Here is a 27,176-nt window from a genome sequence, read left to right on the forward strand (position 1 = left end):
CCCAGAGGAAAATTCCCCCTGCAATGCCCAGAGACAGCAGAAAACACAATTAACTCCACTGGAGGAGCCTTAAGCCCACTTTCCTTGAGTGTTGTGTAATTAAAACCTCAGCCTTGTTAATACATTAGTGAGATGTTTGCATATAATTCATCAAATGTTTATGAAAATGCGTAACAAATAATCCTGACAAACAAGTTGCTTAATTGAGAGAAGGGCTGGGAAGCCTTGTGAATTTTTAATAAAAAGGGGGAAGGAAGCACACTACATTAATCAGACAAAGTTATCTCATTCAATATTTTCAAGTGGCTTCTCCAGCGCACATTTTATTTCATGTATTGCACAAAAGGAACGTCTTGGTCCTCCAGTGAGATTTGCAGAGCAAACCCAAACGGGCCCTTGGCTGGAGGCACTCCCTCTGTTACTGATCAAAACCCCAATTTTTCATTCTCAGATAACAGCACTGAAGCCTGGCTGGGATTTTTCACTTTGTGTGTGGGAAGAGGACCCTGTGTGTCTTTGTGCAGGTTGCAGAGAACCAGAGGTGGTGTCAGAACTCACAGCCCAGAGCTCCCACCCAGCCCTGCCCTCTTGCAGCCACTCTCCCTTGTCCTGTCACTCCATGCTCCTGTAAATTCTCCATCTTCCCTGTAGGATTCTTTCCCACCACGTCCATCTCCTCTTGCAGAGAGAGGTTGTGAGTCCTCAGCTCCTCAGGTCTCCCCATCAGCACAAGAAATCTCCCTCAGGGAGGGAGGAGCACCACGAGGAGAGAGCATCTGACCCCAGAGCATCCAAGGCTGATCTGATCCCACTGTTTCCTCCAGCTCCTCACAATCCCCTGGGATCCCACAAACCTTGAACCTGGATCTGCTGTTCAGCATCCATGGGTCAGCCTGAGCCTCCTCATCTTCCTCAAACATTGGTTTGGTGTAAGCTTGTACGGACAGGAGAAAGAGCAAGGCTGGGAGTGGAGGGGAGAGGAAGAGAGGAACAGAAGGAGAGAAGGGATGGAAAAGGAGGGTTTGGGATGGGAGAGGTGGAGATTCACTGTGGGTGTTAACAGGAGCCCAGGTGTGCATCACAGCACCAACACCACGCCTTGCTTTGGTCTCCTGACAGATCCTCCGTGGTCTTCCTCCTGCCCTGGCTGTTCCTCCCCTCTCCTCGTGGCTCCTTCCACCCTGGCTGGAAGCAGGCAGGAAAAGCTGCAATTGGGAACCTGAGGTGGAGATTGCTCAGCCCCAACAAAGCCCACCCTGGCACGTTTGCCTGCACTCCCAAAGTGCTCCCACTGAGCAAGCCAGGGATGAGGAACCAGAGACTCCATAGTTTAAAAAGCTCCCAGCCCAGAGTCAGCATTTCTGCCCTGCCCTGCCTCATGGATTATTCAGCAGGGGACTTGTTGATGCTCACTTATATTCTGCTCCCAGTGGAGTTGATGATCTTCCTGCCTCAGAACGGCCTCTGCTCCCTCCCCACCGTGGGGAACAGTGGCTGGAGCAGGGCTGGGCTCACCTCTGGCATGTCCAGGATGGGGATGGAGCATGGAGCTCCTGGCCATGGCTGCTGCTGGTGGCAAGGCCTGGGGGCAGCAATGGGAGAGGGGTCCACGGGAGGGAGAAAAGTGGGAGAAGTGCAGTGGGAAGTGAGTGGTGTTAATGAAATATTCAGCAGTGGTGGGCCTGAACGCATTGCCGAAATTGCAGAAGCAGGGATGATTAATATTTCACAGGGTAAGCTGCCACTTGGCTGCTTTCTGCACACAGATTCCACCCCCACATGCACACACACCCCTTCCTCCTCCTCTCCACCCTCCTCTGCTCCCCCAAACTCTGCCTCCACCCCTGCCCTGGCTCCATCTGATGGCTCCCACCATGACTGGAGAGGATCCCCAGCCCCTCCATGAGTTCTGCCCGAGGGACACCAAGTCCCAGAGTGGCCTGGTGGGAAAGGCACCAGCAGGAGGGGGGAGGGAGCCGAGGGAAAGCACATAATTTATTTTTCATGGGGATGGGAGAGCAGGTTGTCCTATTTAGTCACATTAGATGCTCTGTTAACACAACAGGAAGGAAAAAAAGAAAAGGGGATGAATAAATGCTTGGAGCTGAAGAAGGCTGCTCCCGGGTTCTCTGGGAAAAGGGGCCTGGGCTTTCAGCAGTTAAGTGTTTTGGCTCTGCATGAGCCTCCCATGGGGTGTCCCATGTAGAGAATGGGAGTTAAGGAGTCAGGGAATGTGAGGCTCTCCATCAGCTGGCTTGGTGCAGGTGGAATGGCCCAGGTGTGGTGTTTGGGACATTTCCACCCATCTGGTGAGGAGACAGGTGGGTCCCAGCAGATGGAGGAGCTCACCATAAACATCCTCAGAAGTAGCTCAGTGCTTGACTTCTTGCAAGCAAGAAGCTTTGGGGTGACCTTGTCATGGCCTTCCAGGGGCTTAAAGGGCTCCAAGAAAAATGGAGAGAGACTTTGTGCAAGGGATGGAGGGACAGGACCCGGGAATGGCTTTCCACTGCCAGAGGGCAGGGTTGGGTGGAATATTGGGAAGGAATTCCTGGCTGGGAAGGTGTGGAGATCCTGGCACAGGGTGCCCAGAGCAGCTGTGGCTGCCCCTGGATCCCTGGCAGTGCCCAAGGCCGGGCTGGACACTGGGGCTGGAGCAGCCTGGGACAGTGGGAGGTGTCCCTGGGACAGTGGGAGGTGTCCCTGCCATGGCAGGGGTGGCACTGGATGGGCTCTGAGGTCCTTCCAAACCAAACCATTGCATGGCTCTGGGATTCTCCCGGCCCTGGTGGGTTCCTGTTGTGCCCACCCAGCCTGGCAGGGGCACAGAACCCATCCCAGCCACCCCTCCTGGAGCTGCTGCCCCACTGGGACCGGGGTCACTCAGGGCAGAGGCAGCTCCTGAAGCTGAGGTGGGCAAAGGCAGCAGGAGGAGCCCTGTGCAGAGCCCCAGTCTGGGCAGAGCAGACGCCTGGATTTCCATTGTGTAAGCAGGGATTTGTCCAGGATGGTGGAGGAACAACTCAGATTAGAAAGGAATAAAGAGTGAATTCTTCCTTCGTCCCAGGAGCCTTCCCTGCAGGGCAAAGGTCAAGTGCATTGTGTGGCAGTGTTTGGATTCAGAATAAAATAAGTGACAAGGGCGCAAACCTGGGGCATGCACAGGGACTGAATAAAGAGGAGTGTGGGTGAGGCAGCAGAAAGCAGCCCCTCACCCTGGGGGTCATTAACATGTGCAGGAGGTGACCTGGTGACACGCTACAGGGGACAGGGACACCGGTGTGAGGCATTTAAATGCTGCCCTGAGCATATTCAGCTATTGATAAGAGCAGATTTCTGAGCACAGCTGTAGGGGAAGTGACCAGCTCCTCTGGAGAAGGGAGACTCTGCTCAAAGAGTTGGCTGGAATTTACTCCCAGCTCTGTTCTCCACTTCTCCATGGAAATTGGGGGCTTTGTTGGTTTCTCCCTTCAGATTGTCCCCCCATCCCACATGGATTCTTTAGGCAGAGCTCAGTCATCAGTTCCTGAAGAGGGCTCGACATAAAGCCTGAAATGTTGGTTGAGGTGGGATTTGTCCACAGCTTCTGTAGAGGGAGGACTTCCTAACTCAATGAAATCCTGATGAATGATGCTGATGACCTCAGGAAATTCGAGGCTGGATCAAAGCTAAGCCACAGCCAGCTAAAGATCTGTGCTTTGGGATGTCTCCCCTTCCCCACCTCTGTGCCCAGCTCAGCTCAGGGCTGGTGCCCAGCTGGATCCCAAACCCTGCACAGCCTGGCACTGTGGTTCGGACTTCAGCCTGAAGAGTTCCTTACACTATTGACTGATTCCACTGGTTTATTTAAAGTCAAGAGCTTTTTTGAGGTTCTCTCTTCTCTTTCTGAACTCAGATTGAGAGACCTTTTCTTCGAGCTCAAGTTTATTGGGGCTGCTCCATAGCAAAACCAGGCTTGAGCAGCAGGCCCTGGCCTGGGGAGAGATCTGGGTTTGGGATTTTAGGTTGGAGCTCTTCCATGCTGTGACACAGCTGTTCCTGGAAAATTTGAGATGTTCTTTGGAGATGTGCAGGAGAAATCTGATGGAATAAATAATATAAGAGAGTTTCACCCATCTGCCTCAAAGCCACAGAAATATTTGGTGTCAGGGCAGGTGAGCTGGGTCTAAACAGCATCAGAACTCCTCAACTCAACCATGACCTCACCCAAATTTCTGATCCTTCCTTTTGGCTGCATCCTGAGACCTTTTGTTCAGATTCCCTGTTTATAATGCCATCGATTCCCTTGAAGACTGTTCAGTGGCTGTGGAAAAAACCCAAAATTCTGCTTGTGGGGTTTTCCTCCTGCCTGGGGTGAGCTGCAGCCCCAGAGGGAGCAGGTGGGTCTTGGTTTGGAATCCTCATGCCCAGATTTTATCAGGACTCATTGAATCAGGCTTCTTGGAGACCTTCATGGGGAGAAGCCCCAGGCAAAGCCTGACAGAAAGGCCCAGTTTAACCTCCCTGGCCATAGTGGAATATTTGGGAGCAGCAGAGGAGCTGTTACACCAAGGCCAGCTCCGAGTGCCGGGCCTGGCAGCCAAGGATCAGTGAGGGACTGCCCCAAGCACTCCCAGCTGTGAGGGGAGCTCAGCTCCCTGCTCAGATCACTGCCCCTCCTCAGAGCCCGAGATATCGATTCTGATAGCGATGCTCCCTGCCCACAGGAGGGGCCACACCCACCCTTGCTGCTGTGACACCAACTGGGATACTGGGCCGTGACACTGGGCTGTGACACCAGGCCATGACACTGGGCTGGGACACCAGGCCGTGACACCGGGCTGTGACACCGGGCCGTGACACCGGGCCGTGACATCAGGCTGTGACACCAGGGTGTGTCACTGGGCTGGGACACCAGGGTGTGACACTGGGCTGGGACACCAGGCTGTGACACCAGGCTGTGACACCGGGCCGAGACACCGGGCCATGACACCGGGCTGTGACACCAGGCTGTGACTTCAGGCTGAGACACCGGGCCATGACACCGGGCTGTGACACCGGGCTGAGACACCGGGCTGAGACACCAGGCCATGACACCGGGCTGTGACACCAGGCCGTGACACCGGGCCGTGACACGAGGCTGTGACACCAGGCCGTGACACCGGGCTGAGACACCAGGCTGAGACACCAGGCCGTGACACCAGGCCGTGACACCAGGCTGTGACACCAGGCTGTGACACCGGGCTGAGACACCAGGCCATGACACCAGGCTTCCTCCTCCTCTGCTCCAGTGACAGCCCTGCTGTGCCACCGAGCCGGGGACATTCTCCTTTTCCCACAGGAGTTCTGCCAGCCTGGCAGCTCAGTGCTGGTGTCACAGTTTGCTCTCATGGCTTCTCCTGAGAGAGCGACACACAACGTCTTTGGAGAAGGAAGAGGAGCAAGTTTTGATCTTATTGATGGAATCACAGATCGTGGAATTCCAGGATGGTTGGGCAGGGACACCTCCCACCATCGCAGGCTGCTCCCAGCCCTGTCAAGCCTGGCCTTGGGCATTGCCAGGGATCCAGGGGCAGCCCCAGCTGCTCTGGGTACCCTGTGCCAGGGCCTGCCCACCCTGCCAGCCAGGAATTCCATCCTGCCAGACCCACGGAGCCTCTGGCCCTCCAGAAGCCTGGCTGCCTGCCATGAGCAGCGCAGCGATTTCCAGAAATCCAGGAAATATCAGCAATCTGTGCTCAGAGTCAGGTGGTGAGGGAGGAAATCCAACCATTTGACACTGGTCAGTGAGTGAGGATATGGGTTTGTCAATAATTGGCATTAATTGAGTCAAAGTTGCTTCATTAATATAATTTTAAATGGATTCCCTGCAAATCCTGCCGCGGGAAGGTCAGGGTTGGGAGAGTCTGAGGTTACTGCAATGTCACTGAGGAGGGGCTGGGATCCCAACACAGGAGAGGGAAAACCAGCAGGACCATATGAAACCAGGTGAAATATCCAACTGCTCTGCCTTTCCTCCTGGGAATCTGGTTCTTCCTTGTCAGGGCTTGGGGAGTTACAAAAACCCCAACCAAGCTCTTTTTGGTTTTGTTACCCCAGAGATTTCTGTCCAGAAACTGCAAGGAATAAATTACTTATTTTAACCAAGAACTGGATGTTGTTTCCTGGTTTTTCCTCAGCAGGAACAGGGATCACACTGGAAAAGTTGCACTATCCCCAGGCCCAGGCTCTGACCTAGGAAATGCCTTTTCTTCCTGACCAAGCTGGGAGTTTGAACTTGTCAAATCCAACCAGCTGACCTGAGCTCCTGGGTGCCCCCAAGCCACTGAGTGCCATTCCTCATGCCCAGTACCCGAGGCCAGGCTGGACACTGGGGCTTGGAGCAGCCTGGGACAGTGGGAGGTGTCCCTGCCATGGCAGGGGTGGGATGAGCTTTAAGGTCCCTTCCAAACCAGCCATTGTGGGCTTCTGTCAGGACCCAGAACATCCCTCTGCTGTCCAGGACAGCAAGGACCCCAGCCAGGGGGCTCAGAAACCTTGGCACAGAGCCCAGAACACCTGTGGGTTTGATTATGACCCGTGGAGCAAATTACCAACCTTATATGAAGATCAGCTAGCCACAACAGTTAGAATCAACAGAAGATCAACAGCCACACAGGTAGAATAACAGTGAAGTTATCACGGGGCGGAAAAGTAGATTTTGGGGTTTTTGATATGGGGGTTCAGGGAGCAAGATGGAGGGAACTGGATATGTCCAGCCTTTCTCCTTCTTCTTCTGGGCCTCCATCTTCTGCTGTGATGGTGGCACTTTTGGATTGGTTTAGAGTAGAAGCTCACTGTCTAACACAGGTGATGGGTATTGGAAAGTAACTGTAAACATTGCACATGTAGTTTTTAGTATAAAGACATAACACTGCCCTGGGGCAGGCAGAGTGCCTGGAACTGTCCTGCTGGATGGACCTCAGCAGGGCAGGAGAAAATTTATTATAGATAAGATACAATAAACAACCTTGAGACCGAGAAATGAAGAGCCCTGACTCCTTCTTCAAGCATCAGGCTGGGAAAAGAGGCTTTCTGACTCTTCTCAGGGTCACTGTGAGCAGCAAGAGATCCCAACACTGACCCAAGTGGCAAAGGCTGCATGCCTTCCAGAGCACAGGGTTGAGGTGTGCTGGCATCCCATTCCCCACTATTGGCTGGGACAGCCCAGTAGTGGGAATTCCCCACTGACCTTTGCCCATTTTTAATCTTTTACCAGGCCACCCCATCCCTCTGAAATCCCTTTGGTTGTTTCTAGAGCTGAATATCTACAAACAATTCCCATTTTCTCCCTTCTCACTCATACCCACAATCCAATTGTTCCATCACCTCGTCCCCAGCACGTTTGTGTCTTCTTGGATTAAAAGAAAACCAAGAGGTTCCTGCAATGAGACTCCTGCCCTGGAAACCACCAACAATCAAACCATAAACTCCTCCTTTCCTGGAGCCAGTTGATGCTGGGATGGTGCTCACCCCAATTTGAATTCTGGTAAATAATTGAAATTTTTGCTCCTACTCTTTTGTTTTGTGCATTTTTAAAAATAACAACTTAAAAATTAACCAAATCAGGTTGCTGGGCTCCTGTTCCAGATTGTAAGGCAAGATGTTTTCCATTCCCATCTGTATGGCAGATTATCTTTGTCAAGTGGGCAGTTTGCCTTATCTCTCTCTTTGAGTGACCACATTCACACCTCCCTGGCAGGGGACATTGCTGATAACAGCTATTGAATGTCCCTGCATGGCTGATAAGAACTACAGCATCCCATTGGGAGATGTGAGCCCAGAGGGAGGAGCCAAGCATTCCTACCCAGATATAATCCAGAGGTTTTGAGACACCAGCACGGCTTCTCCACGGGATTCCCCAGAGGAACAGCAGCTGCCTCTCCTGCCACTGGATCTTCAGAGGAAGAATCCATCCTTCTCTACAGGATCCCTGCTCCAGCAGAGCCACCCCTGACACTGCAGGAGGGCTGAGCCACAATTCCAATGGGACTGCTGCCACCACCCTGACCCACAGGGTGTCAGGTTGGGTTCTGACTCTGTCAGTGTTGTTCTAGTGTACTGCATTATTTATTTTATCCTTTCATTTTTTTCCCTTCCCTATTAAAGAACTGTTATTTCCTGCTCTCATATTTTTGCCTGAGAGTCCCTTAATTTAAAATGTATAGCAATTCAGAGGGGTGGGGAGGGTTTACATTCCCCATTTCAGGGGAGGCTCCTGCCTTCCTTAGCAGACTCCTGGCTTTCCAAACCAAGACAGCTCCCCGGTGAGGCAGCAAAAACCAAGTGTAAATAAGGATCTGAGGGGAGATTGGGGTGAGGATGTGAGGGGTGATTGGGGTGAGGATGTGCTCTGCCCCGGGGTGGCTGCAGAAGGTGAGTAGGGGCCATCAGGAGATTCCTGCATTTCCATCCCCACATCCTGCTGTGGATGGAGGCATTTCGTCAGGACAGGACCAACCCCACTGGGTCCTGTGGATCAGGGAATGTGCAATTCATTGAAATTGTGCTTCAGCCAAACTCTAACTGTGGGTCTGCTCAGGGGCAGCCCTATGGTCTGTGGGGCAGAAAAGCCTGGGGTATCTCCCAGCTCCTGGGAAATACAGGCTTTTGTTGCAATTCCTGGAAGAACAACCCTTTTGGCAGGTGTTTTTTCCCATCTGTCTCACACTTCAGTCCAGGGTGAGTGAATCAGCTCTGGGCAGCATTGCTGTCCCTCTCCATGGGACAAAGGGATGCTTGGGCTCAGATACCTCAGTTTTGGGTGGGTGGAGCTGTGGGAAGCCTCAGGGAAGGGCTCTGTCCTGCAGCCTCAGTGTTGGAATTGATTGGGAGGATGCTTGGTGAGGATCTGATCAGGATTCTGACCTGTCCCAGCAGGTGAAGACACCTGGCCATCCTGAAAAGCAGCTGAGACACCTGTGCCATGCTCAGAACAAGAGGCTGGAGTCACTGTTGGACCCAGGATGTCCTCAGCCCTTCCTTCCCTTTGGCTGTCTGTGGAGTTTGCCCATTTCTCACCTCAACTCCCTTTAACCACCAGTGAAACCCCCCTGCCCCTCATGATGCTTTCCTTCCATCATCTCCTGGCACATCTGTCACACCTGGTGACGCCTCCTGTCCCCACCAGCAGTATGAGCTCCAGCCAGGTGCTCATCCATGCTCTGCTCACCTGACTGAGCCACTCTGCAAAACATAGGCTGGTGGCAAACAGATGGACCAGGTCAGGTGTGGGATGTGCTGGGTCAGAAGTGTGGGATGTGCTGGGTCAGATGTGTGGGATGTGCTGGGTCAGGGCAGGTGTGGGATGTGCTGGGTCAGGGCAGGTGTGGGATGTGCTGGGTCAGAAGTGTGGGATGTGCTGGGTCAGAAGTGTGGGATGTGCTGGGTCAGATGTGTGGGATGTGCTGGGTCAGGGCAGGTGTGGGATGTGCTGGGTCAGGGCACATGTGGGATATGCTGGTTTCACCCTTCTTTCCCCTGGTGCTGCAGGACAAGGTGAGGCAGAGGGCTCCCTGAGCCCTCTGGGTGCTCCAGGAATGCCTCACCTTGCCCAGGGCTCCCATGGCAAACCCTGGAGAGCCCCTGACCCTGGGCATGTGCCCCTGACCCTGGGCATGTGCCCCTGACCCTGGACATGTGCCCCCACGCCAGATGTGCCCTCTCCCCCCAGCCTGCCCAGGGCACTGACCACCTCTCCTGCTGGAAGCAGCTGGATTTTGGTTCCTGCAAGGGAAAGCAAAGCCTTTTTCTTTCCCCTTCTTCTCCTCCTGCTGCATTTTGATGGGCCTGGAGATCTCTCGGAGGAAGATGCTCTTCCCTTTTTATCAATTAGGAGCACACACGCGGCTCCCTGGCTCTCTCCCACCCCTGCTCTGCTTTCCTCCCAGCTCCCCTTGGCTGCAGACAAAGATGTGTGAGTTCTTTGATCTGCCTGGCAGCCCCCACTGGGGGATTGGCTCCGGGGTTAATTACACACAGCCCGGCTCGGCTGTGGCACGGAGCCGTTCGGCTGGAGAGGGAGCTGTCCCTTCTCCCCCCCAGCTACAAACTTCAAGGGGACAGGAGGGCAAGGAAGGTACCACTGAAACCCCTTTTGATATGACAAACGGGCTCCTTGCTTGGCTCTCTGGTTCTTGTTTTGTTTGTCTAACTGGTGTTTGAAATATGGATGAGCTCTCAGTCCTGAGGGTGCAGCCACTGTCTCAACAAAACCTTGTCTTCTCCCCCCGCTCCCCATCCCTGCCTGGAGCTCAGCTCTGTCCATCTGTCTGCCTGTCATTCCTGGCCGTGTGTCCTTGGCCAGGAGCCCTCTGGTTCAGCCCATTCCTGAGGGGATGAAGAGGCTGGACCCTCTCTCATCCTACCCTGAGTGCTCTGCAGCAGTGACAGAACCAGGGACACTCCACCACAGAGGAACACCTTGGGCGCCAATGGCTGAAAAGTGGGAGCTTCGTATTCCCTCCCTCTCCATGTGTCTGCCTTGCTCTGGGATTATCTTCTTGATTTCCTCTTTTTCTCCTTTAAAGCCACTTAAATCCCTCTGTGCCTCAGTTTCCCATTCTCCTTGATAAAGGCAAGGAACATTTATCCCCTCCTCAGGGCTGGATTGAGGCTGATTGATTTGCTTGTCCAACATCCTGAGCGAAGCAGTGCCATGGAGGAGAGCTCCTGGTCTAATCCCCCTGCATTAGGAAAATCTTTCCCAAAAGGAGCTTACACAGCTGCTCCAGGGCAGGATGTGCTTGCATTTCCATGGTTTTCCATGGGCTCACCAGCCCCTCTCCTGCCTCCTGGGCTTCGTCATCGTGTCCAAGAGTGGGACAGTGGAATTCTGGGCAGTGGGGGTCAGCCTGCAGTGGGATCAGAGCTGGCAAAACTTTGTGTCCTCGGTGGTGTCACCACACAGAGCACAGCCCACGAGGCCTTCAGAGCAGGTTTAGGGTAAGGTCCAAATTACACACATAAAATGCTTTTCTGCTGACATCCAGAACCAGCTCCACTTCCTGGAGGAAATCCATGATTTGGTGTAAAACCTGCCCAACTTGAGGATTTGGACAAGGCCAACACATGGGAAAGGTGACAGAGCTGGGGGACAAGCAAGCTGAGAACAGAGAGCTGCATTTCTCCCAGGCAGGAGGAAGTTCCAGTTGGCTTCTGGATGGACCCTTGGATGGATCCCAAGCCCTCCAACACCACAATGGCCTTTGGACTTCTTCTTTGACCCCATTTGGCACAGCAGACATTGTTCTTCTTGGATGAACCACCAAGGAGCTGTAGCTCATCCTCCTTCTCACCACTCACACACTCCTGGATGGAGACACAGCTCAGCTCTTTCTCTATCCATCCATCCCTCCATCCATCCATCCATCCATCCATCCATCCATCCATCCATCCATCCATCATCCATCCATCCATCCATCCATCCATCCATCCATCCATCCATCATCCATCCATCCATCCATCATCCATCCATCCATCCATCCGTCCGTCCATCATCCATCCATCCATCCATCCATCCATCCATCCATCATCTATCCATCCATCCATCCATCCATCCATCCATCCATCCATCCATCCATCATCCATCCATCCATCCATCCATCATCCATCCATCCATCTATCCATCCATCCATCCATCCATCCATCATCCATCCATCCATCCTTCCATCCATCATCCATCCATCCATGCATCCATCCATCATCCATCCATCCATCCATCCATCCATCCATCCATCCATCCATCCATCCATCCATCCATCATCCATCCATCCATCATCCATCATCCATCCATCCATCATCCATCCATCCATCCATCCATCCATCCATCCATCCATCCATCCATCCTTCCATCCATCCATCCATCCATCCTTCCATCCATCCCTCCACCCTCCTCCCCACCAGTGTTGCTGTCCCAAGCTCCACATGTCCCTTTGACAAGCTGCTCTGTGGGCAGGGCACTCATCTGGAGATGGCACCTGAGGGGTGGCCACTGCCCCTGGGGCTCTCTCTGCTCTCTCTCAGGTCAAATGCCTGGGCAGACCCAGAGCCTCAGAGGAAGCTCCTTCCCCTCCTCAGTCCTGTCCCTGCTCGTGGTGTCACCATCTGCTGTCCCCCTCTGCCTCCTGGCACTCTCCCCAGGCACCCCACAGCAGAGAAAAGGAGAGGAGTTTCCTTTCAAACTTTGCTGGTGCAAGAGAGGGAAAAGATTCCTTCAGGGATATTTTTCTAGCATCACGTCACACTTCCTCGTGGGGCTTTTTTTAATCTTGGATCACCTTTACCCATCTCCTGCTGGCACTGAAGGGAGATGCTGCAGTGGAAGGGGATACAGCGTGTCAGGAAATGAAAATTCACAGCAGGGAAGAGTTTGGCTCTCTCAAAGCAGCTTTAGGAGAAGAGGAGTCTTCCCCAGAACTCAAACACTCACTCGCTGTCTGAAGGGGCTTTTCCCTCTCTGCTTTCTGTGGGATCATTCCACAGCCCAAATTCAGCTCTCCTGTCCCCTCCCTGGCTGCAGGGACACCTCTGGGGGAGGAGTGCACTGGTTTGGCCACTGTTGTGTGGACAGGTCCTGCCAGGGTGGTGGAGTCTCCCAGAGCCCTGCAGGACCCCCCAGCTGCCTCAGGATCCCTCAGAGAGTCACTGCTCACCGGGACTCAGCCAGGTGCTTTATTCATCTCCTCCTTAAATGTTTCTCCTTGAGTCACCTGTAAATGAAACAAGATATCTAAAAAGCTGGTTTTTAGTGGGATTTTTACTCATTTTCTTGATTTTTACACAATTTTCCTTGGCCAGGGGACCTCTCTGCCCAGTTCTGGGGGAGCTGGAGGCAGAGGGGGATCTGAGAAGTCGCCTCAGAGCTTGGTGCTTGGGCTGAGCCGTGTGAGAGCAGGTCCCCAGGGCTTGGCTGTGTGCGTGGGAAGCCACGGCCACCAAAATGGGCTGTGGGGACACGGGGGGTCAGCAGTGCCCACAGCAGCAGCTGGGTTGTGCCAAAACAGTCCTGGAAGCTGCTCTTGTGAGACACCAACAAGCTGTTCCTGGGGCTGCCTTCCCTGGAAGGAGCCGGAGCCTCTTCCTCACGCTCTCCAAAGCCTCAGCTTGTGCTCAGTGGTGTCTCAGCACCCCCAGGCACTGCTGCACCCCCTCTGTGAGGGGAGAGAGGAATTGGGGCCCCCCTGAGCAGCAGCACCCCTGGGCAGGTGCCACCCAGGCAGGCAATGGTTAATCTCCTGAAGCTTCCAACCCTGGTGGGCTTTTCCCCCGGAATAACGAGGAGCGGAGTGTGCACATGGCAGTGTGATCATTACCTGTTTATTTTTTCATGAGGCTCCTCCACTGTGTGTCACTCTCGTGTCACTGTCCGTAAACACATCGATTCCACATTCCCGGGAACAGCTCCTGCTCCTGGCTGGATCCCTGTCCCCGGGGCCCTGCAGTGACGGCGGGCTCGGGGCTCATCCCCCGGCTCTGCTCCTCTCCTCCTGCAGGATCCAGCCCTCCTCTACCTCCTCTCTTTCCTCTCCTCTTGCCTTGCCCATCCCGTGCTCCATCTCCCCCTCCCACGGAGTTTTCTGGCCCCTGCCCAGAGGAGCAGTGAGGAATGTCACGGCTGTCCCTCCCCAAACATCCCCTGGCCTGCAGCCACTCCATCGGACACCTCCTGCTCGAGGAGCATCCCTGCATCCCTCCGGGCACAGGGATGCTCCTCGGGAGCTCTCCTGCTCGAGGAGCATCCCTGCATCCCTCCAGGCACAGGGATGCTCCTCAGGGAGCTCTCCTGCAGGAGCCTCCAGCTCTCAGCAGTGACGGTGAGATCCCACTGCAGGGTGGGATTTGCCTCTTCTCCCCTAAAAGTGTGTAGGAAATAAAACCTGCTTTTCCTGGCATCAGCTGAGGAAGCAGTCACTGCAGGGACACCCCGAGGAGCAGCCTGGGGATGAGAAGGGAAGCAGCCACCTCAGAGCCCTCGATGTTAAGCACAGGAGGGGGAAAATTCACTGGGTGTCTCCAGGGGCACCTGGGCACTGCCCTGTGCCAGGGACAGCTGGGAATGGGAACCAGGTACCACTCTGAGTCTGAAGTCCACAGATTTGTGGGCTCAGGGAAGCTCTGGGGAACTGAGTGTGATCACACAGGTGTTGGCAGAGTGCACCTGCTTTGAGGGGACCTTCCACTTCGGGATTCTGGGATATAACCTTGGAAGGTGCAAGAATGAAGGGAATAAGGGTTGAGATGAACTTAGGGTTTCACTTGGGATGAAGACAGGAATTCCAGGGCACACAGCCTCCCTGCCCAGGAGCATTATGAATGTTGAGGATCCTCCTGGGACCTCCAACCTCATGTGGAAACAGGGCTGAGGGACACCAGGAGCTCAGAGAGCTCCTTCAGAGCTGAGGGATGTGCAGGAAAGGTCCTGTCTGCCTCCCTGTCTGATGGAAGGGACCCTGGGCATGTTCATGGAGAGAAACGGCAAGGCTGAGCTGCTCCTGGAGAACAGCAGATGGATGGATGGATGGATGGATGGATGGATGGATGGATGGATGGATGGATGGATGATGGATGGATGGATGGATGGATGGATGGATGGATGATGGATGGATGGATGTTGGATGGATGGATGGATGGATGGATGGATGGATGATGGATGGATGGATGGATGGATGGATGGATGGATGGATGGATGTTGGATGGATGGATGGATGGATGGATGGATGGATGGATGGATGATGGATGGATGGATGGATGGATGGATGGATGGATGGATGATGGATGGATGGATGGATGTTGGATGGATGGATGGATGGATGGATGGATGGATGGATGGATGGATGGATGGATGATGGATGGATGGATGTTGGATGGATGGATGGATGGATGGATGGATGGATGGATGGATGGATGATGGATGGATGGATGATGGATGGATGGATGGATGGATGGATGATGGATGGATGGATGGATGGATGGATGTTGGATGGATGGATGGATGGATGGATGGATGGATGGATGGATGATGGATGGATGGATGGATGGAACGGATGATGGATGGATGATGGATGATGGATGCATGGATGCATGGATGGATGGATGATTGATGGATGGATGGATAGATGGATGATGGATGGATGGATGGATGTTGGATGGATGGATGGATGGATGGATGGATGGATGGATGGATGGATGGATAGATGGATGATGGATGGATGGATGGATGGATGGATGTTGGATGGATGGATGGATGATGGATGGATGGATGGATGGATGGATGGATGGATGGATGGATGGATGATGGATGGATGGATGGATGGATGGATGGATGGATGATGGATGGATGGATAGATGGATGGATGGATGATGGATGGATGGATGGATGGATGGATGGATGGATGGATGATGGATGGATGGATGGATGGATGGATGATAGATGGATGGATGGATGATGGATGGATGGATGATGGATGATGGATGGAAGGAAGGATGGATGACGGATGGATGGATGGATGGATGGATGGATGGATGGATGGATGGATGATGGATGGATGGATGGATGGATGGATGGATGGATGGATGGATGGATGATGGATGGATGGATGGATGGATAGATGGATGGATGGATGGATGATGGATGGATGGATGGATGGATGATGGATGGATGGATGGATGGATGGATGGATGATGGATGGATGGATAGATGGATGGATGGATGGATGGATGGATGGATGATGGATGGATGGATGGATGGATGGATGATGGATGGATGGATGGATGGATGATGGATGGATGGATGGATGGATGGATGGATGGATGGATGGATGGATTGATGGATGGATGGATGGATGGATGGATGGATGGATGGATGGATGGATGATGGATGGATGGATGGATGGATTATGGATGATGGATGGAAGGAAGGATGGATGATGGATGGATGGATGGATGGATGGATGGATGGATGGATGGATGGATGGATGGATGATGGATGATGGATGGATGATGGATGGATGGATGGATGATGCCCATGGCACCAACCTCCCATGGCGCTTCCAAGGTCAGTGACCCCACCAGGGTCTCTCAGTGTGCACCAGGTAACCTCCATGGATCAGGGGCACTGGGAGGGGGAATATCAAGAGCAGGATATGTGGGAGGAAAGACAAACAGGGAGGTGACGGAGGAAAGGAAGAGGCTGCAGAAAAGAGAAGGAAGAAGGGAAAGCAGGGAGCAGACTGAGAATCCACACTGGAATCCAGAATTGATTTTTTTTGTCCCAGAAGCCTCCCAGTTTTTAGCAAAGTCCTTTTCTGTCTTTAATGAATTCTGGTTCCCTTCCCCCTGCCGACCCCGGCGACGATGGAACATTTCCAAGAGCAGGAGGGAGGCAGCGGCACGAGGGGCTTGGAAATCAAATTTAAAGGAGAAAAAAAAAAAAATACTCCTCTTTAAAAGTCACTTTGCATCCCGTCCCCGAGCGGGAAGGGAGCACGGGTCATGTCAGAGCCCTCCGCCGCTGCGCCTCGCCTTTGCCGCGGCGCTAATGACACTGGGAATATGCTAAGGAGCTGCCTGCGAGGGGCTTTTCTAATGCGGTCACTTCCTGGGACCTCAAAGAGGCTTTAATTGCCGGGCTCGGCGCTGGCAGGTGTGCTTGTCATGTCTAATCAGCGCGCCCGGCGCACGGCGCCGCCAAAGGGCGATGCTGCCGCTCCCCTCCCCGCCGCAACCCCGCACCCCGCGAGCCTTCAACCATTGCACACCTGTCAAAATGATTATGGGAATGAGTCTCCATCACGGGCAGACAGAGCAGATTTGAAGGAAATCCTCTTTCTCCCTCGCTCTCGCCCTTTCTTTTTTTGTGTGTGGTTTTTATTCTGGTGTGCTCGCGCTCGCTCGGCTCGGGAGGGATTAGGGGAAGGGGGGGAAAAATCCCCCTGGTAAATGGACCCTAAACACGCATTGTTGTCGGTGGTTTTTTGTTTTTTCTGTGGTACATTCTGGAGTCAGGGCAAGGTTTCCACGCCAGGAGCTCCTGGATGAAGCTGTAAGGAGGGAAAGGAGGCAACCCCTGTGCTAAGCAGCGGGTTCCTTGTACATCACAGCCCTTGCACACCCAAAAATGCCCACAGAGCACACCCAAAAATGCCCCCAGAGCACACCCAGTCACTGCCACACACACACACACACAAACACCAGGCAGAGCTGCAATGGGCTGTGTCCCTGTGGCTCAAACACACCCACACCTGCACACACTCACTCACACTCACACCCTCAGCACACCCCAATCCTGTGCGCAGACCCTCTCCCAGCAGAAAGCCCAGCTCAGCCCCACACATCCTGTCACAGGAGCAGACATTGGTAGGGCTGGAATTGACCTCCAAGATCTCCCAGTTCCACCATGCCATGGCAGGGACACCTTTCACTGTCCCACATCACTCCAACCTGGCCTTGGACATTCCAGGGATGGCACAGCCACTGCTTTTCTCAACCTCAGGGCTTCCCCACCCTCACAGGGACAATTTCCCCCTGATATCCAACCCAAAGCTGTTCCCTACCAGTTTAGAGCCATGTACCTGCCGCCACACAGCTCTCCTCACACTTTGGTGATTTTAGCACAAGCTGATGATGCTCTCTCGTTAAAACCTTGCTGAGCAGCACTCAGCAGTGAGCTGAGCACTCAGGATGTGCCCAGCAGCTCTGCAGGAGCAGCCTGAGCTCAGCCATGTCCCCACCTCAGTGCTACTGCCCAGGGCTCCCAGCCAAGGGTCAGGGAGGAATTGATGCTGGGGGGAACCTCCCAAGGTCTCCAGTCCAAACTTTGCTCAAAAGAGCTCAGCAAAGACCCTCAGGGCTTCAGCATTGAGTTCAGCTGTTCTGGGGAACCTTAAGGTGATTTTTACAGAATCGTGGAACTGTTGAGGTTGGAGAAGCCCCCTGAGACCTCAGAGTCCAACCATGCCCAGGTCTGCCAGCCCCACCACTGCCCATGTCCCCAGGTGCCACAGCCACACATTTCTCCTACATTTCCAGCGATGGTGACTCCACCACTGCCCTGGGCACTCTGTGCCAAGGCTGGAAAACTTTGGAGAAGAATTTGCTGTTAATAACCAGTCTAAACCTTAGGCCCGGTCTGACCTTCTCTTGTTTCATCTCATTCTCTCTGTCTCTTGTCCTTTTCCAGTGGAAAAACAAAAGAGGATTTTGATGGGAAGCTTTAGGCACATTTTCCTGCTTGGTGGCCCAGGTCAGCATTTAACCTCACACCTCTCACCAGTCCCAGGAGCAGAATAAAAGAGGAAAAAGGAAGGAAAATAGAATCGTCCCATGCCTAAGGAAAACAAAATTGGGGAAAAGAAAGAAAAAACACAAGTGAGGATAGAAAAGCTCATTTTGTCTATTGAAAAGATTCTGTTTAATAAAAAATTGATGATATTTAGTGGCCGTTCCCCTTAAAATTATTCCCATCCCTCTGCTTTTCATCTCACTTGGCTCCTTTCAGATAATCAATCAAGAGTTTCCTGGGACCCACCAGAGGCTCCTGCACGAAGCCCCTTTTGAAGTGGGAGGGAAGGGTTTGTCCTAAATAAATAACAAATAAACTAAATTCTTTCTTTGTGTTGCTCCTATAAGGAATAATGCAAAGGGTTTCAAAGGAGAGGGAGAGGGAGAAGGAGCAAAGAGAACAAAGAGTGTCAGCTCCATCCAGAGGGCACAGACACAAACTCCCCCAGGTCAGCCCCTGTGCCAGGGCCTGCCCAGCTCACAGGGAGGAATTTCTGCTCCAGCTTGAGGCCATGCTCACCTGGCTGGTTCCAGCTCTCACTGCTCAGCCCAACAGAAACAGGTTGGCTTTGGCCCCCAGCTATCCCAGATTCTGAAGGAAGAGAAATCCTGGGCAAAGTGAGGAATGCAGACACATGGCCAGGCCTTCCAGTGAGTGTCGCAGACATCTTTTCATGAAAAATCCTTTCCTTAGGATTTTTTCTCCTGAGAAGTTGGGAGGCCTCAGGAACAAAATGCCAACAATGGTTATCTGCTGCTGTGGAATGCAACAGGTGCATCTGGGATTGGTCTCATGGAGTTGTTTCTAATTAATGACCAATCACAGTCAGCTGGCTCGGACTGTCTCGGTCAGTCACAAGCCTTTGTTATCATTTCTTTTCTATTCTTAGCTGGCCTTCTGATGAAATCCTTTCTTCTATTCCTTTAGTATAGTTTTAATGTAATATAAATCATAAAATAGTAAATCAAGCCTTCTGGAACATGGAGTCAGATCCTCATCTCTTCCCTCATCCAAGAACCCCTGCGAACATGGTCACAAGCAAGTCCCTGTCCAAGGGAAGCACTGAGCCCACACCCCCCAGTCCTACTCCAACCTGCTGTGCCCAAGGGAGCCAGCAAACTCATCAGGATCAGAGAAAACTCCAAGATCTGATCCCACAAATTGATTTCTGCAGCTGTGCCCCCCCTCTTGTCAACATCTGCCTTGTTCTTGTCCTGCTGGATCAGCCAATCCCTCAGGAAGTCCTTCCTGGCTGCTCCCACTGGAGCTCCACAGGGTGGGAGTGGGGAAAAGCACAGCCCAAAGGTTCTCCAGCCAGGCCTCACCTGTGATTTATTTAAAAGCAGTTTGGGAAATATCTGTAGCAAACCCCTGTCCCCAAACTGCCCCTCTCAGCCATTCAGCTGAAGGATGCCCCATCCCATGCATGTCATCCTGCCCTTCAAATTTTAATCACAACTATCAGAAAACAGGAGCTCAGAGAACCGAAATAAAAGTCACCAGCCCCAGTTAATTCCTTAGCAAGGCCCTGGTGCCATCCTTGTGATGTTCACTTGGATGTTCTTCTCTGCCAACAGCATCCTTGAAATGCCAGGGGGTGGGATGAAGGGGCTGAGCAGAGCATGGAGCACTGCAGGGAGTGTCCCTTGCTCTGCTGGCAGAAGCTCCTGGCTCCGACAGCTCAGCTGTGCTTCCATTGGGATGTCAGGGGGTGAAGGGACCCCAGGTCAATCCTGAGACCCATTGGGGCATTCTGAGAGGGTGAAAAGCTGAAGTTTGTGAGGGAACAGCCCATGGAATGAGGTGTGGCAACCTGCTGATCCCATGTGAGGGCAAGGGCAGAGGGAGATGTTGGAATAGTGGCTGGTCATGGAACCTGGAATAATGGAGTGCTTTGGGTTGGAAGGACCTCAGAACCCACCCAGTGCCACCCCAGCCATGGCAGGGACACCTCCCACTGTCTCAGGCTGCTCCAACCCCAGTGTCCAACCTGGCCTTGGGCACTGCCAGGGATCCAGGGGCAGCCCCAGCTGCTCTGGGCACCTGTGCCAGGGCCAGCCCACCTTGCCAGGGAACAATTCCCAATTCCCAATATCCCATCTATCCCTGCCCTGTGGCAGTGGGAGCCATTCCCTGTGTCCTGTCCCTCCATCCCATGTCTCCAGTCCCTCTGCAGCTCTTCTGGAGCCCCTTCAGACCTCAGGAGGGGCTCTGGGCTCTCCCCAGAACCAGGCTGAACAATCCCATCTCTCGCAGCCTTTGCTCAGGGCAGAGCTGCTCCATCCCTCTGGTCAAACCTGGGCTCTCTCCCACAGCTCCAGCTCCTCCCTGTGCTGTGCCCCAGGGCTGGGGCAGCTCTGCAGGTGGGGTCTCACCTGCATGGACACCTGGGAACAGCTGCAGCCATGGGAGGAGCAGCCCCAGCACGGGAACTCCTGTGCTGTTAAAGCCAACTGAGAGGTGACCAAAGCTCTGAACCTCAAAGCTCTGAATCTCAGAGCTCTCCCCTCACCTTGCTGGCACCTCCAGGCTGGCGCTCAGATCCAGGGGTGCAACCACAGCACGCTCCAAGCCAAGGTCTGTGTAGACTGCTCTATGCAAATCTCTAATAGCCCAGTGCAAAACAACTACTAAAGAAACTATTTAGTGCAATACAACAGGTCTGGATCCTTCCAGAAGGAAGAAATGCCTGGGAAGGACTTTCCAGCTGCTCTGGGGGCAAAGGCAGGAGAAGAGGGCAGCCCTGGTGCAAGGAGAGCCCAGTGCTGAGGGCAGGGCTGGTTTCCTGCAGCAGGGAGCAGCGCTGCAGGCTGAGCCCAACTGCAGAGAGGTGTTGGCAGCATGTCAGGGCTGCAGGAAATCAGCAGAGGTTAAGATCCTGTTAATTTGTACACACACAGGGGATCGGGAGCCCTGGAAGCAGGGCAGGGGGAGAGGGAGGGAGGAGGAAAAGAGGAGGAGGGAGAGGACTTGCACACGAAAATGTTGGGTTTATGTGTGTGGGGGGGTCCATTTCCAAAGCAAGAATACAAATGATCCCAACAAAGCCCAAGCTGTCCTGAAACCCTGTAGCCAATTAGTGCACATCAATAATTAATCAGCTCTCGCTATTGTGCAGCCCGGCCTGTGCTACCCCAGCCCCTGCCACACTCACTCTTTCCCATCACAGACACACTGTTATGACACATAATGATATTGTCCATGAATAATTTAGAGCAGTTTTTCTCCTCTTCTCTCTCTGTCTCACTCTCTCCCTGTGCCCTTATTAGCAGAAAATGTGGAACACATTCTGGGAGGAGGCGAGCCAGGAGCTCCTTCCGTGAGGAGCAGCTCAGGCCCTGCTTGCCCAGGAGCTGGGGCCAGGAGCAGCCCAGGCCCTCAGGAGCTGGAGCCAGGAGCAGCCCAGGCCCTGCTGGATCAGGAGCTGGAGCCAGGAGCAGCCCAGGCCCTGCTGGATCAGGAGCTGGAGCCAGGAGCAGCCCAGGCCCTCAGGAGCTGGGGCCAGGAGCAGCCCAGGCCCTGCTGGATCAGAAGCTGGAGCCAGGAGCAGCCCAGGCCCTGCTGGATCAGGAGCTGGAGCCAGGAGCAGCCCAGGCCCTGCTGGATCAGGAGCTGGGGCCAGGAGCAGCCCAGGCCCTGCTGGATCAGAAGCTGGAGCCAGGAGCAGCCCAGGCCCTGCTGGATCAGGAGCTGGAGCCAGGAGCAGCCCAGGCCCTGCTGGATCAGGAGCTGGGGCCAGGAGCAGCCCAGGCCCTCAGGAGCTGGAGCCAGGAGCAGCCCAGGCCCTGCTGGATCAGGAGCTGGGGCCAGGAGCAGCCCAGGCCCTGCTGGATCAGGAGCTGGGGCCAGGAGCAGCCCAGGCCCTGCTGGATCAGAAGCTGGAGCCAGGAGCAGCCCAGGCCCTGCTGGATCAGAAGCTGGAGCCAGGAGCAGCCCAGGCCCTGCTGGATCAGAAGCTGGAGCCAGGAGCAGCCCAGGCCCTGCTGGATCAGGAGCTGGAGCCAGAGCCCAGCTGGACTGGCTGCCCTTGCTGGAGGGGCTGGCCTGACAGGGGGCTTGCCTTGGAAAAGCCCTGGAAGCCAAGACTGAACCTTCTTCAGTGTCAGGGGTGAGCTGCACCTGCAGCCCATCCAGGCTGGGCTGGGCCTTCATCTATTCCAGGCTGGGCTTTACTTTCATCCCTTCCAGACTGAGCTTTATCTCCATCCATTCCAAACTGAGCTTCACCTCCATCCCTGCCAGGCTGAGCTTTATCTCCATCCATTCCTGGCTGGGCTTTACCTCCATCCATTCCAGACTGAGCTTTACTTTCATCCATTCCAGGCTGAGCTTTCCTTCCATCCATTACAGGCTGAGGTTTATGTCCATCCCTACAAGGCTGGGCTTTACTTTCATCCATTCCAGGCTGAGCTTTACCTCCATCCCTACCAGGCTGAGCTTTACCTCCATCCCTGCCAACTGGAGCTCCACCTCCATTCCCATTAACCAAGGTGTTAATTATTGCAACTGACTGATCCTTGTGCTGAGCCCTCCATAAGATTATGGGACCAAGCGTGGTGGAAGCATGGATCTCAAAATTGACATTTTTTAGACTGAACTGGGTCTATTCAGGGCAAACACTGAATTTGAACTGGTTTTCTGCTGGCTCCCCTCTCTTATGTCCTCATGTCTGGCAGGCTCTTCTCATCAGGGACTTCTGGGCCTCCTGGCTGAAGTCAGGTGAGGAATTTAGGGATTATAATGTTCCTGTAGAATAAAGATGAATATAGATGGGGACTGAGTTAGCACCTGTTTTGTGGGAATGGTGGAATGAGATTAATGCAACTCCAGCCTGTCCTTGCCACAGATGACAAGGGGAGGATTAATAAACCCTATCAGTTATTCTTCTGAAATTTGCACAAGGATTTCTTCCAGCATTTCTGTCCCCAAAAGCAGAGACTGTTTGGCTAAAATGAATTTGGGGAAAGAAAGGTTTGTTCTGAATTCAAGCACTGGAGTGTAGGAAATTCAGTTGCCCTCTGCCGTGGGACCTGATGTAGCCATGATCCCTCCATGGTCAATAATCCAGACTTCCCATCCTGCCACCCTCACCTGAGTTTTGGTGCCACTGTGGGCTCCACCAACTGCTCTGTCCTGCACACCTGGTCCAGCCTGGAATGCTGCTCTCCTTGGGAATGAAGCTGGGAGCCAAGTGCACAGGTGCCTGTCCTGGTGCTCCCCCAAGGTGATGATCTGGTACCTTCAGGTCTGGAGCTTCCAGGCCTAAATGTTTTCTTTAGGAACTGAACTCGACCTGAGTTGTTTGAAATGAAAACCCAGAACCAGCCCATCCTTCTGGAAATAAGGCAGCCTTGAGCCTGGAACCCTCCATGGGACATCTCCAGGACTTTGGGAAGTTTGATTTCCAAAGCCTGGAGAACTCAGGGTGCCCCCAGCACTCAGAGTGTCCCAGCAGTGCCAGCGCAGGGGACAATCCTGCCCTCAGCCGGAAAAGATGTGGTCACACTATTTTTGATACAGAAATCTCTCTTGTCACGTGCTGTCACAACATCCAGATGGTCCCTGTGGCCCCTGTGCCCCCTGGGCACTGTTTGGTTTTATTTCCACACTCCAAACTCAAACTCTCTTGTATCCATGGGGTTCCCTCCCCTGGATTTGTGGTTCTGGAACAATCCCAGCAGCTCTATCCCCCCCTCCACATGCCCAGCACAGCATCAAGGATCCTCCATCCAGTCCTGAGATCATTACTATTGGCAAAATAATTGCAACAACAAAACGAGGACTAAAAGCCTTGTTTGCTCCCCTTTCATCTCAGCTCTGCCTTCCTAATGTGGATTTTAAAGGGAAGTGGAAGAAGGGGAAGGAATCCAACCCCTCTCCATGTCTTCAGCAGGGCTTTACTGGCCATTTTCACGCTATAAAGCACCAACATTCTTTGAGTTCAGGGGGATTTTGAAAGTTTCTTTCTGAAGCAATGACTGTCAAAGTTGGTTATTGATTGAGGCTGCGGGATCTGAGGGCTGCGTGAGGAAACCTGGCTGATTATTCCACCCCTTCCTCTCTTCTTTCCCTTTCTTTCCTTTGCACCAGGACTGGATTGATCGACCCAGTCTTCATTGTCTTCCCTTCTCCTTTTTCTCTCCTGGTTCCTACTGGGGATTCCTGATTAAACTATGGCAGGGCTCAATTGATCCTCTGCAACTCTCCTGCTCCTCACAAGGAGGAAAAACTGCCTGGCTGCATAATTCAGAAAGCAAACACAGAGAGGAGAGGCAGGGAGGAAAAATCAATACAGCTACAACAGATCCTGCAGATAAATTAGAGGGAGGATCCCTGGCAGCAGCTCAGGGAAAGTTCAGCGACTCCAGAATGGGCTCAGGAAGCAGTGGAGCATCTTGGAGTGGGGCAGGAAGGGAGGGACCCCATGGTTCTTTCAGCAAACGGGGGTGAGCAGGAGACACCCTCTGCAGTGTCTGCAGGAGGGGAATGAATGTTCCTGTCCTCATCTCCCTCCCCAGACTCCAGGGATCCTCCTTCCCAGCCCCAGCTGGGCTGAGTCCTGTGCTGGATTTCCTCTGTGAACCAGGGAAGTGGGAAATGAAGTGGAAATGGGATTCCCTGCCTCTCCAGCCTTGCAGGGGAGTGGAATCCCAGTAACTCCCTGAATCCTGAGGAGAGCAGGGCTGAGCCCCAGTCCTGCCCCTTGGGTCACTGCAATGGCTCATCCTGAGTCCTCAGGGAGCAGCAGCCAAGCAGGTTTGTCCCAAGAAATCAGAACAGAAACCCAGCAGGAGCAGGGCAAAACAGTAAAGCAGGTAATACAGATCATAAAATCCCCAATGGGCTGGGTTGGAAGGGACCTTGAAGCTCATCCAGTGCCACCCCTGCCATGGCAGGGACACCTCCCACTGTCCCAGGGTGTTCCAGTGTCCAGCCTGGCCTTGGGCACTGCCAGGGATCCAGAGTGGGCACCTGTGCCAGGACCTGCCCACTCTGCCAGGGAACAATTCCCAATTCCCGGAGCCATTCCCTGTGTCCTGTCCCTCCATCCTTGTCCCCAGTCCCTCTGCAGCTCTCCTGGAGCCCCTTTAGATACCAGGAGGGACTCTGGGGTTTTGCTGGAACTTTCTCCTCTCCAGGGTGGACATTCCCAGCTCTCTGACAAATCCAAGAGTTCCAGCTGCTGGCAAAGGGAATGTGGCCTAGAGACCCCCTTGTGTCCCTGGATAGAGGGAACAGAGTCCTTGGGTCCTCCCAGCATTCCCAGTCCATCCCCCCCTCCTCTCTCCAGGATGGAAGAATTGGAGATTTGGGCTCCAAAGCAAAGCCTGGGTGTGGATGGCAGCCCAGAGCCATTGCAGCCAAGCTCTGCCTGGACAGCAGGATCTGGGCACATCCCCTCTGAGGTGGATTTGCAGCTGAGCCATCCATCCCTGTCCTTCAGCAGCTCACAAACACAAACACTGCCCCAGCCACGGGGACCTGGGCTGTTACATGACAAACACTCCCTGGGCTCAGTGCAGCCCCAGGGGCATTGGGGATGACGTGGGGGGAACTCCAGGACTGTCCCAGAGCTGTCCCTGTGAGGCAGGGCCCTTCCTGGCCAGTGATGGATCCCCAGGAAGCCCCGGGCTGCTGTCGAGCTCTGCTGAGGTTTCCTGCAGCAGGGGAGAGCAAAGGCTTTCAAACCAATATTGCTCCGTATTTTAAGATGATTTAAGATCCCAAGGACCAGCCCAGCTCCGGCTCTGCCAGCAGAGGGGATGGATTGTTCCCTTAAAAGCTTTTAAGTGCGTGTGATAGAAAGGGGAAGTGCAGCTGCCTGGCTGAAAGGATTGCAGTGGCTCCAGCTTCCAGCCTGCCCACACATCACTTTAACTCTGCCTGGGAGCTGAGAGACACTTTCCTTCCACACTGGGATCCTCAGGGATCCCAGGAGAGCCAGGCACCCAGGAGAGGCATTTCAGAAGAACCTGGGGGATGAGAGAAGATGGAGAGGTTTTAGTGCTCCATAGACATCCAGGTGCCTGAGTGAATTCAGGATGCAGCACCCCTGGGCAAACCCTGGCTTTCCCACTCCCGTGGGGTGGTTGTGAGGTGACCTCCCCCATTCTGTGTTTGCCAGAGGAAGCACAGAGCCCCTGTTCCAAGCACAGAGCTCCTGTTCCCTGCAGACACAGCTGTGCTGACACTGCACCCACCCGGGCTCAGGGAGGTCCCTGTGCTGTGGAGCCCGGAGCCAGCTGAGCCCGGGGGCTGGGGGAGGCACCAGCACCCCCCAAGGGATGGATGGCTCAGATCCTGTGGGATTCAGGCTCCTCCTCACTCTCCCTTGGCCCTCAGAGCCCTCCCAGGTGTGCAGCAGGGAACCCACAGCTCCAGGGTTCCTTTAGAGCAGAGCATGGATGGGGTGCCCATCCTCATGCCCAGCACTCAGCCCCAGCTGTGCCATGCTGGGCAGGCTGCAGAGCTGCCCTGAACACACTCCCTGCTCCTCTGCCCGTGCCAGGCACTTTGCACAGAGCAATGTCCAATTCTCTGCTCTGCTCAGGCTTGCAGCAGGGATGCAGACACCTTCCATTCAGTGTTCCCTCGTGTCTCAGGAAAGCTTGTGCACATCCCAGCTGTTCTCCTGCATCAGAGCCATCTGCATCCCGGCTGCTGCCTTTAGAGCCATTTGTACTTCTCCTGGAATCACAGAGCAGCAGCTGTCCTGGCCCTGCTGGTCCCAGGAACCTCTGGACCTGTGGAAAGGGACAACCAGAAGTCCTTGGTGAAGAGGAAGAGTTCCCCGGCAAAGCCAAGCCTTTCCCTGTGGGGTTCCTGGTGCAGCTCGGATGCTGGGAAAGGCTCCCTGGGCCTGGCATCTTGGTTCACT

At 53.9% G+C, this 27,176-nt stretch overlaps 1 protein-coding gene across 1 annotated transcript in view; it reads right to left on the bottom strand.

Annotated features, from left to right (window-relative positions):
- LOC131088707 (endothelin receptor type B-like) overlaps window positions 1–27,176 on the bottom strand; it is a 71,952-nt gene that overhangs the window by 33,890 nt on the left and 10,886 nt on the right. The gene's annotated exons all lie outside the window — the stretch shown is intronic.

This window comes from Melospiza georgiana, chromosome 12 (genome assembly GCF_028018845.1).
Source record: "Melospiza georgiana isolate bMelGeo1 chromosome 12, bMelGeo1.pri, whole genome shotgun sequence".
Lineage (NCBI taxonomy): Eukaryota > Metazoa > Chordata > Aves > Passeriformes > Passerellidae > Melospiza > Melospiza georgiana.